Below are 10,159 nucleotides of genomic sequence, written 5' to 3' on the forward strand. Positions count from 1 at the left end.
GCTGTGAGAGAACTCAAATAAGATTTGCAATTTAGAATATATGTTAGAAGGATTAAATAACTGCAAGTAAATCGTGCATTTATTAGCTTGAAACTTTATGGAGGAGGACAGGGTGGGGATCTATTTCTTGGTGGTGAAATGCAGTCAGTTCATAAACAATAACAAATATCTGTTAAGATTTGATGAACAAAGATATTTACAATATTCTGTGATGCATTTCTCTTTGAATACATTAACTTTCAGTATTATCTTGTTTAGAAACATATTATATCATATATCTTTTTTGTTTGTAATATATATTTATACTTCAACTTTTTATTTCATAAACAAAAAGCAAATTAAACATTGCTTAACATAAATGTTTTCTTTCAATTTAATTTGAAAATAATACGTCATTGATTTCATGTGTACACTTAGTGAGTGACTATTAGGTAGGAACTTAATAAGACATAGCTAGATTGCGTGGTGCTTTATGATTGGCTAAATATGCTTCCTTACTTTCCTCTGATTGGCTTTTGTACTTAATATAAACTGGACTCACTTCCTTAATAAATGAGACTTGATCAGACTTTTGTCTTGCCTCCATTTCTCATGTCTCTTTTTTCTGCCAATCCCAGCTCCCCCTTCCAGGTTCCCGTTGTAGTCCTGCAGGTCAGGACAAATTGGTACTCAATGTGGGGTGTGGACATGGGGGAAACCGCGAGGGAAGAGGCATCTGATAGTTCAGCCGAACACAGTAGAAGTCAGTTCAATAAAGATAGCCACATGAACCTGCCGTGTCGCTCTTAAAAGGTACAGTAATGCCAAATTATGGGACAAGATTTAAGTAAGCATAGAGTTTTTGTTAAGCAATTAAAAGAAGACTTAAAGACACAGGGAGTAAGGGTTAAAACTAATGAGCTTTTAAGTTTTTTGAACTTATCAAGAACACCTGCATGTGGTTCCCACAAGAAGGAAACATTAATCTAAGAAGCTGGGATAGAGTGGGAGCTGCCTTGAAGGGCTTTCATAGAACATTCGGTCCAGATAAGATTCCTGTTACAATTTTGGCTTACTGGAGTCTCATAAAGGATCTTTTAGAGCACACAACAAACAATTCTGATATAGCAGCAGCTTGCTTATGAAAATGCCAATCCTGCATGCCAAGCTGCTATAAGACCATACAGAAAGAAAACTGATTTAACCGGATATATTCATTTGTGCTCAGATATAGGACCTTCTTACCAACAGGGCTTAGCAATGGCAGCTGCTTTTAGTGGGCAAACAGTGAGAGACTTTCTAACAGTAAAGATAAAGACAAGAGGGCCTGTTTTAAATGCAGTAAGAGTGGACACTTTGCCAAAGATTGCAGATCGGACTTACAAAAAACTCTTAAGACCAAGACACCTGGTCTCTGCCCTAGATGCAAAAGAGGAAAACATTGGGCTAATTAGTGCAAATCCAAAAGAGACAATCAGTGAAGTCCCCTCCTACCACAGCAGGGAAACAGGAGGAGAGGCCAGCCTCAGACCCTGAAACAAACATAAGGGGGAATCAGCTTTGTTCCAGCCAGCAGCAACAGCAACAAAAACAATCCATTTCAGACCTCAGTAGAGCAATCCCAGGAAGTGCAGGATTGGACCTCAGTTCCACCTCCTATGTCATATTAACCCCTGAAATGGGCCCTCAAGCCTTAAGTACTGGAATTCTTGGTCCATTGCCCCCAGGTTATTTTGGCCTAATTTTAGGAAGAAGTAGTTCCACTATGAAAGGTTTGCAAGTACTCCCAGGAGTTGTAGATCAAGATTTTCTGGGAGAGATTAAGATCATGGCTAAAACAGAGAACAATATTACTGTTACTCAGGGAGAAAGAATAGCACAATTGATACTGTTACCATTTGTTCCAACTAAACACCCAGTTCAAAATCCTAGGAGAGGAAATAAAGGTTTTGGATCCTCTAATGTATATTGGGTACAACACATAACTGATCAAAATCCTTCTTTGACCTTATGGCTAGATGGCAAATCATTTAAAGGTTTGATAGATACTGGAGCAGATGTAACTATAATTAAACAAGAGGATTGGCCTTCTTCTTGGCCTACCACAGAAACTATGACCAATCTTCAGGGTATTGGCCAAAGTACAAATCCCAAGCAGAGTTCTAAATACCTCACTTGGAGAGACAAAGAAAACAATACGGGTCTCATTAAGCCTTATATCATACCTCATTTACCTGTTAATTTGTGGGGAAGAGACCTACTCTCTCAGATGAAAGTAATCATGTGCAGCATCAATGAAACAGTTGCTGCTCAAATGCTATCTCAGGGATATACACCAGGTAAAGGACTAGGGAAGGCCGAAAATGGTATTTTACATCCTATTCCCAATGTGGGACAGATAGATAGAAAAGGCTTGGGAAATTTTTGATTTTGGCCATTGACATGCCTGCACCCCAACTGTGTGCAGATCCAATAACTTGGAAATCAAATGAACCAGTTTCGGTTGATCAATGGCTGCTACCTTCTGAAAAACTTGAAGCTGCTCGAATGTTAGTGCGGGAACAACTAACAGCTGGACATATCATAGAGAGTAACTCTCCTTGGAATACTCCTATATTTGTAATTAAGAAAAAATCTGGTAAATGGAGATTACTATAGGACTTAAGGGCTGTCAATGTCACTAGGATGCTCGTGGGAGTCCTACAACCAGGGCTGCCATCTCCAGTAGCCATTCCTCAAGGATATTTTAAGGCAGTTATGACCTCAAAGATTGTTTTTCACCAACCCTCTACATGTAGATGATCAAAAAAGATTTGCTTTTAGTCTACCATCAGTAAATTTTAGGGAACCTATGAAAAGATATCAGTGGAAAGTATTGACACAAGGGATGACTAACAGTCTGACCTTGTGCCAAAAATTTGTTGCTCATGCCTTACAACCTATTAGAGATTCTTGGAAACAGATATATATTATTCATTATATGGATGATATATCAGGACAATCAGGAGAACAGGTATTACTATGTCTCACAGAGCTTAAACAGCAGTTGACTGCATCAGGGTTACAAATTGCTCCAGAAAAGGTTCAGCTACAATACCCTTATACTTACCTAGGCTTTTTGCTCAATGGTTGTAGGAGAATTAATCAAAAGGCAACCATCAGGAGAGATCATTTAAAGACACTTAATGAGTTTCAAAAACTTCTTGGTGATATAAATTGGCTTTGACCATACCTTAAATTAACCACAGGGGAGTTAAAACCATTGTTTGAGATATTAAAAGGGGACCCTAACCCACAATCATCCAGGACTATATCTCCTGATGCATTAGTCACTCTTAAAAAGGTGGAGGATGCTATTGCAGATCAATTTGTTACCAATATTGATTATTCTCACCCCTTAACACTCATCATATTTAATACTTCCATTACTCCAACAGTTCTTTTCTGGTAAGATAACCCTATTATGTGGATCCATCTTCCTTCCTCACCCAAAAAGATGCATTTGTCTTATTATGATGCAGTAGCTGACCTGATTATCATGGGGAGAGAATATTCTAGAAAATATTTTGGAATAGAACCATATAAAATTATTCAACCCTACACCCGACCTCAGGTCAATTGGCTATTACAAAATACTGACACATGGCCTATAGCTTCTGCCTCATTCACAGGTGATATAGATAATCATTATCCACCAAATAAATTGGTTCAATTTTGCAAACTACATCCTTTTGTGTTCCCTCATATTATCAGAAGGGAGCCCTGATACAATGCTCTTGTAGTCTTCACTGATGGGTCATCCACAGGAACGGTTGCTTACACTTTCCTTGATAAAACTGTCACTTTCCAGACAAAATGCACATCTGCCCAACTTGTCGAATTACAGGCTATTATTGCAGCTTTATCTGTTTTCACAATCATCCCCTTAATATCTACACAGACAGTGCCTACCTAACACCCTTGGTGCCACTCCTTGAAACTGTCCCTCAGATCGGACATGTTTCTAAAACAGCATCACTATTCCTTCAATGCCAGACACTAATCCATAACAGAGGGGAGCCTTTATTTATTGGACACATCAGAGTTTACTCTGGCCTTCCAGGGCCATTGCTCAAAGGCAATAAAATTGCTGACACAGCCACCAAAGTGGTTGCAGTAGCCTTTTAAGATAACATTAGGCAAGCTCAAGACACTCATAACCTACATCATTTAAATGCCCGCTCTCTTAGGTTACTCTATAAGATCACTAGGGAACAAGCAAGGCAAATAGTAAAAGGCTGCACCACGTGTGCTACTCATCTACCAGTTCCACATCTAGGAGTTATTCCTAAAGGCCTTGTTCCTAACATGATATGGCAAATGGATGTTACTCACTTATCAGAATTTGGCAATCTATAGTACATTCATGTTTGCATAGATACATTTAGTGGATTTATAATGGCTACTCTTCAAGCTGGAGAAACAACAAAACATGTAATTGCCCATTTATTACATTGCTTTTCAGTCTTGGGCATGCCTAAATAAATTAAAACAGATAACAGACCTGGATATACAGTCAAAACCCTCCAAAAATTTTGTGACAAATTACAAATTCAACATGTCACCGGAATTTCTTATAATCCTCAAGGCCAAGGAATGGTCGAAAGAGCACAACTTTCCCTTAAAACTACCATTGATAAAATTAAAAAGGGGGACTGGTACCCAATCAAGGGTTCTCCCTGTAATATACTCAGTCATGCTTTACTCATTCTCAATTTTTTAAAAATGGATGATCATGGGAAATCTGCCACTGATCATTTCTGACACCCGGAATCTCAAAAGCATTTTGCCATGGTAAAATGGAAAGATTCATCAGATGGTTCATAGCATGGTTCAGACCCAGTCTTGATCTGGGGTCGAGGCTCAGTCTGCATCTTCTCTCAAAAAGCTGATGCAGCCAGATGGCTGCCAGAGTGCCTTGTGCATCAAGTTAATGAAGTTACCTCCTCCAGGGATAAAAATCATTCCTGAGAGTCTTTTCTTCTCCTTCCACAGGTATGAACAAAACATTGCTTCTCTGGATAATGGTTGCTTGTTCACTGCTCTCCTACAGTCATGCAGGGTTTGGGGACTCTGCTAAGGCTCGTGAGTATTTATTAGAGCTCAAAAACAAACCATGTAAGTGTGAGGGAGGATATATGTTAAATAACAAGCCAGTAGACCCCAATCACCGGCAACACTTACGAGTAGATTGTGGCAGTCACATCACATTTTGGGAAGACACATACTCTGTGGTACTGTATCAAAAAACCACAAATTAATCCCGCAGTTAATGGCAAACCTGCACCCTGTCCTTGCACAATCTTTTACACTTCCTTTCATAGCTCCTCTTATTCCTTAGCTCAAACTTGTTCCTCAGGGAATAAAATCTATTTTACTACCATCTTATTAAGGTCCCATCCAGGATCAGCTGGAGGGGATTGGTCTAATAACCCTGGAAAATTAAGTGTTGTCTCATGTCCTACAGATTTAGTAGGAAAAGCAGTTTGTTGGTTTACTATGGCCCCTCTACATGTATCTGATGGAGGAGGTCCCCAAGACTCTACTAGAGTAGAGTCCATGAAAAACAACAAGTCCATGAAAAAATTCAACGGATGTACAAGGAACTCCATCCCAGTCTCTTATATCACCCACTAGCATTACCTGAACACAAACCTTCTGAGATATACCCTGCCACTAATGATATTGTCGAGGCCACTTATGTCTTACTTAATTGGTCCAATTCTCCCTTGACTGCAGATTGTTGGCTTTGCCTGCAGCTAGGATATCCCGTTCCACTAGCTATTCCAATTGATTATAGAAATGACTCAGTTACTAACCTCACTAAAAAAATTGCTAAAAATATAACCTATCCTAATACACCGTGGTCTAATTTTACCAGTAAAAATTGTCTACCAACTCCACCATTTTTGGTACAACCATTCATGTTTTCCAATACTACTTGCTTTTTCTCACCTGGCTATAATAATACCTGGGATTTAGATGTAGGGACTATAACATTTAGTGATTGCTTTAAGACATTCAATTTTTCACAGCCATTGTGCCCCCATAATGGCACTGTATTTGTTTGTGGAGGTAATAAGGCTTTTACTCAACTGCCTATCAACTGGACTGGACTATGTGTCTTAGCTGCCTTGCTCCCAGATGTAAACATTATTCCAGGAGATGAGTCTGTTCCCATACCAACAATTGATCACATTGCAGGGTGAGCTAAACGTGCTGTCACTTTCATCCCTTTACTTGCAGGACTTGGAATAACTATAGCAGTGGCCTCAGGTATTGCTGGTTTGGGGGTCTCTTTTACTCAATATACTAAATTATCCAGACAATTGATTTCTGATGTACAGATACTCTCAAGCACCATACAAGATCTTCAAGGTCAGGTAGATTCCTTAGCAAAAGTGGTCCTACAAAGTAGGAGAGGTTTAGACCTTCTAACTGCTGAACAGGGAGACATTTGTTTGGCTTTGCAGGAGAAATGCTGTTTCTATGCTAACAAGTCAGGAATCGTTAAGAACAAGATCAAACAACTGCAAGAAGACCTAGAAAAATGCCAACAAGCATTGGCTGATAATCCACTATGGACTGGATTCAGTGGACTCCTTTTCTATCTCCTTCCCTATTTAGGTCCCCTTCTTTGCTTGCTGCTCATAGTATCTATAGGTCCTTTGATATTCAACAAGATCATGGCTTTCATTAAAGCTCAAATTGAGGCTATACAGGCAAAACCTATTCAGGTTCAATACCATAGACTGGAGATGATGGACCGTGATGGTGCAACATCTGATCAATATTAGATCTTAATAAACCATCACCCCTGTGTGCTGAACTGGACAGCCAATGATGGGTAAGATTCTTGAGAGCTCATACCAACCTAAGACAGGAAATGAGGGCTGAGCCTCATTATACAATGATGGGAAAGGATTTTGCTCTGTCACGGACAACCTAAGACAGGTGCAATTCCCGAGGGATTGTCATTCCAGCTCTATAAAATAAAAAAGGGGGACCTGTCTGGAGCTGGCAGGCCATGCCCCCGTCTTGCCACGTGTTGAGCTAAGATGGCGCCTGCCAAATACTGGTGGGGCGTGCCTTTCCTGCACAAGTACCTGTCAGACAATACTATGTGTGTATCAGGCTAGATTGTGTGGTGCTTTATGATTGGCTAAATATGCTTCCTTACTTTCCTCTGATTGGCTTTTGTACTTAATATAAACTGGACTCATTTCCTTAATAAATGAGACTTGATCAGACTTTTGTCTTGTCTCCATTTCTCGTGTCTCTTGTCTCTCCCAATCTTCGCTCCCCCTTCCAGGTTCCCATTGTAGTCCTGTGGGTCGGGACATCTACTGACATGATGGATTACATTTATTGATTAACAGATGTTAAACCATCCTTGCATTCTAGGGATGAACCCCATTTGATCGTGGTGCACAATTTTCTTAATATGTTTTTGGATATGGTTTACCAATGTTTTGTTAAGGATTTTTGTATCTATGTTCATCAAGGATATTGGTCTACAACTTTCTTTCCTTGCTGTGTTTTTGCCTGGTTTGGGTATGAGTGTGATATTAACTTAATAGAATGAGTTTGGTAGGGTACCCCCTTTTTTATTTCCTGGAATACTTTGAGAAGTATTGGAATGAGTTTTCTTTGAAGGTCTTGTAGAACTCGACTGAGAATCCTTCTGGTCCTGGGCTTTTCTTGGTAGATTTTTAATGACTTCTTCTATTTCATTTCTTGATATTGACCTGTTTAAATTGTGTATGTCCTCCTGGTTCTGTTTGGGAGGAACATATGTCTCTAGAAAATGTCAATGTCTTCAGTAGTTTCTATTTTGTTGGAATACAGATTTTCAAAGTAGTTTCTCTTTATGTTCTGTATCTCAGTGGTGTCTGTCGTGATATTTTCTTTAACATCACAAATTTAGTAATTTGAGTTTTCTCTCTTCCTCTCTTTGTTAGTGTGGCTAAGGGTTTGTCTCTTTTGTTTACTTTCTCAAAGAACCAACTTTTTGTTTTGTCAATTTTTTAAGTTTCTTTTGTTTCAATTTCATTGATTTCAGCTCTGATTTTAATTATTTCCTGTCTTCTACTACTTTTGCTGTTATTCTGTTCTTATTTTTCTTGGGCTTTGAACTGTAATGTTAGGTCATTTAGTTGTTGAGTTTTCATTCTTTTCTGGAATGCACTCCATGCAATAAATTTTCCTCTTACTACTGCTTTCATAGTGTCCCAGAGATTTTGATATGTTGTATCACCATTCTCATTGACCTCTAAGAATTTTTTTATCTCCCCCCTGATGTTTTTTGTTATCCATGTTTCATTCAATAGCATATTATTTAGCCTCCAGGTGTTGGAGTAACTTTTTTTTTTATTTTTGTCATTGATTTCTATTCTCAGTCCATTATGATCTGCCAGAACCCCGGCAGTATCTTTATTTTTTTGCACTTCCTAAGGGCTGCTTTGTGGCAAAACATATGGTCTATTTTCGAGAAGGTACAATGTGCTGCTGAGAAGAAGGTGAATCCACTCGTTGATGGATGGAATATTCTATATATGTCTATTAAATATAGGTTATTGATTGTGTTATTGAGTTCTATGGTTTCTTTTGTTGGATTTTGTTTGGAAGATTTATCTATTGGTGACAGTAGTGTGATAAATTTACCCAGAATTGTTTCATTGTAGACTATGTGATTCCTGAAATTGAGAAGGATTTGTTTGATGGGCAGGGATGCACCATTTTTGGGGGCATAAATATTTACTATCGTTATGTCTTCCTGATTTATGTTCCCCTTAAGCAGTATGAAATGTCCTTCTTTATCCCTGCTGACTAACTTTGGCTTGATGTCCACTTTATCTGATATAAGGATGGAAACTCCCACTTTTATACTGAGTCCAGGTGCATGGTAGGCTTTTTTACCATCCTTTCACCTTTAGTCTGTGGATATCTTTTTCTATGAGATGAGTCTCTTGCAGGCAGCATATTGTTGGCACTTTCTTATTAATGCATTCTGCCAATCTATGTCTTTTGATTGATGATTTTAGGCCATTAACATTCAGGGTTATTATTGAGATATGATTTGTATTCCCAGTCATTTGGCTTATTTTTGGTTTTTAAGTTGGCTTGCTTTCTCCTTTGAGTGGTTTTTCTCTAAGGTGGTTCCTCCCTTTGCTGACCTACATTGTTGTTTTTCATTTCATTCTCATGGAATACTTTGTTGAGAACATTCTGTAGAGCAGGCTTTCTACTTGTAAATTGTTTAAACTTTTGTTTATCATGAAAGGATTTTATTTCATCTTCAAATCTTGGTTAGTTTTGCTGGGTATAGGATTCTTGGTTTGAGATCACATTCTTTCAGAGCTTGAAATACGTTGTTCAAGGCCCTCGTAGCTTTTAGACTCTGGGTTGAGAAGTCAGCTGCTATCTGTATTGTTCTCTCTATATATGTAATCTGATGCTTTTCTCTCGTGGTCTTCAAATCCTATTTTTATTTTGAATGTTAGGCATTTTCATTACAATGTGCCTTGGTGTGGATCTGTTGTGATTTTGTGCATTTTGTGTTCTGTAAGCCTCTTGTGTTTGATTTTCCATTTCATTCTTCAGGTTTGGGAAATTTAGTTCATTGAATAGGTTGTTCATTCCTTTGGTTTGTATCTCTGTACCTTCTTCAATCCCAATAATTCTTAAATTTGGTCTTTCATGATGCCCCATAGTTCTTGGAGATTCTGTTCATGATTTCTTACCATCTTCTCTGTTTGGGCAACTTTATTTTCAAGATTAAATATTTTGTCTTCTTTGTCTGAGGTTCTGTCTTCCAAGTGGTCTAGTCTTTTGGTGATGCTTTCCATTGAGTTTTTTATTTGGTTTATTGTCTCCTTCATTTCAAGGATTTCCATTTTTTTTTTTTTTGAGCATCTCTATATCTTTGTTGAAATGATCTTTTGCTTCCTCTCTTGCTCTTTCAGCTTATTGGTATTATCATTTATTGCCTGCATTTGCTCTCTTATCTCATCCTTTGCTTCATGAATCATCTTAATCATGTATAATCTGAAGTCCTTTTCTGACATTTCTTCTACCATACTGTCATTGGATTCTATTAATATAGAATCCAGATTTGTTTGGATCATTTACTTCCCTTGTT

Source organism: Sciurus carolinensis, unplaced genomic scaffold (assembly GCF_902686445.1).
Source record: "Sciurus carolinensis unplaced genomic scaffold, mSciCar1.2, whole genome shotgun sequence".
In the NCBI taxonomy this organism is placed as follows: Eukaryota; Metazoa; Chordata; class Mammalia; order Rodentia; family Sciuridae; genus Sciurus; species Sciurus carolinensis.